A 2,434-nucleotide genomic window follows, 5' to 3' on the forward strand; every position below is an offset into this window, starting at 1 on the left:
GCGTTCGTCGCCTCTTTTTGGGGTGAAAAATGGGTTTTTCGGGAGCGAAGGGCGAGCGGTTGTGAAGCGGCGCGGCGGGGGGGCGGGGGGAGCGGAGGGCTGTAAAGGCGAACGGGAGGGAGGTGAGGAGGGGGCGGGGCTTAAAGGCGGGAAGGGCGGGGCTTTGAGGGAGTGGGCGTGGTTTATGTCGGGAAGAAGGGGCGTGGCCGGGTATAAAAGGCGCCGCCCGCGCGGCTCGGCCGCCATTCTGGGGTCGGGGGTAGAGGTGAGTACTGAGCTGTGGGCGGGCGGAGGGCGGAACGGGGTGGGCGCGGGGATTCCCACGACCCCGCGTTTGAACCCCGAAGTAAACGGCGGTCCCCGTTGCGGGGGGAGCTCGGGGTTTTGATTTTTCCTCAGAGCCGCCCTCGAAATGGGGCGAATCGGCCTTAAAATAGTTTTTTTTTTTTTGCTTTTAAACGGCTTAAAACGTCTCTAAACCCCCCTGAACTGCCCCTAGAAAGGCACCGAAATGGTGCTAAGATGCTGTAGAACCTTCTGGAATGGCGTTAAAACGGCTCCGAAGGTTCTGGAATGGCTTTGAAAAGCTCCTCCCCCCAGCAAGAAAATGGCTTCGAGTCGTCCGAAAAGCCTCCAAACCTCCCAAAAGGGCCTCGAAACGCCCCCAAATCCTCCTTAGCACCCCAAAATCTATTGAAATCGCCCCCAAATCGGCCGAAATGGCCCCAAAGTTAGCCGAAATGGCCCCGAGAGGGACCGAAATGGCTTTAAAATGATCTCTACCCCCCTGGAATGGCCTCAAAAAGGACCGAAATAGCATTAAAAAAACCCCCGTCCCCCCCAAAATGCCCCCGAAAAGGGCTAAAATGGCCCCAAAATTGCCCAAATGACCCAGAAAAGATTGAAATGGCCCCAAAATCACCTGAATCCGCCCCAAAAATGATTAAAATGGCCTTAAACTCCAAAATAGTCCTGTAAGGAACTAAAATGCCCCAAATCTGCCCCAGAAAGGACCGAAACAGCCCCAAAATCACCTGAAACCGCCCCAAAAAGGAGTAAAGCGGTCCCCAAAAGCTCCAAAATGGCGTGAAACCACCCCAAAAAGCTCCAAAATGGCCCCGTAAGGGACTAAAATGGCCCTAAAATCAGCCAAAAAGGGCTAAAACGGCCCCAAAATCACCCGAAACAGCCCCGAAAAGGACTAAAATGCCCCCGAAATCACCCAAAACAGCCCCAAAAACGATTAAAATGGCCCCATAAGGGACTAAAATGGCCCCCAACCCCCCCCAAATAAAGGAAAACAAAAAAAAAGCCAATTCCAAACCCCATTTTTTAACCCATTTCCCCCCTATTTTTCAACACCATCAACAGAGGGAGGTGGGACGAAGTGGGGGGGTGGGGGGGGGAGGCTGGGTGGAGGGGGGGGGTGGTATTGATCAAATTTTCCTATTATTTTATATTATTTTATTTACTGTCACCCCTCCTTTCCCTCCCTTCCTTTCCCATCCTTTCCATTTCCAACCCCCCCCCCCAAAACTCCCCATTTTTTCTCCCTTCCCCCCCCCCCCCCCCCCCCCCCCTCCACCTTTTATCCAGGTTTGACCTGCGACCACCGGTCACCGTTGGGCGCGACACACAGACAAGACAGACAGACAGACAGAAGAGAAGCCAAACACAAGAAAACACACCCCACCCCCCCCCAAAAAAAACCTCCCCGCCCCCCCCCTCCCCCCAAACAAACAAACAAACAGACCAACAACAACAACAACAACAAAATACCAACAACAACAACAGAGCCAAGGGGAAAACACCCAACCCCCCCTCCAACCTCCCCCCAAAAAAACAGAACCTCAAACCAACCTAAAAAAAAAAGCTGTGGAAGAAACCCCCCCTTCCCCCCCCCCCAAAAAAAAAAAAATCTTTTCTCCCCAATTTTGGGATCCGGTGCTGCGAAAAAAAAAAAACTGCAAAGGAAAAACAAAACAAGAACAAAAAAAAAATCTTCATTGATACATAAACCCCCCCCCCAAAAAAAAAACAACCAAAAAAAGGACATTTCTGCTCTGTTATCCCCATAAAAAAATTATATATTTTTTTCCCCCATTTTTTTAAATTATTCCCCCCCCCCTTCTGTTTTTTTTTTTTTTGGGTGTTTTTCCAGCTTAAAAACCACCGGTTTTTTTTATTATTTTTTTTTTTCCAATTTTTTTCCCTTTTTTAATTTTTTCCTCTCACAAAGCGGGGGGGGGAAGCCCCAAAAACATCGAAAACAACCCAAATTACCCCCCCCCCCCCAAAAAAAAAAATACAAAAAAAAGCGTTTTTAAGCGATGGCTTCGCTCGAAAAACCTTTTTTTCCTCAGAAACGACCTTAAATGCCCCCCCCCCAAAAAAAACCCAATTTTTTTTTTTTTTTTTCCTGTGCGTGTGGGGG

Source organism: Phasianus colchicus, chromosome 35 (assembly GCF_987193195.1).
Source record: "Phasianus colchicus chromosome 35, bPhaCol1.hap1.1, whole genome shotgun sequence".
Taxonomy (NCBI): Eukaryota; Metazoa; Chordata; class Aves; order Galliformes; family Phasianidae; genus Phasianus; species Phasianus colchicus.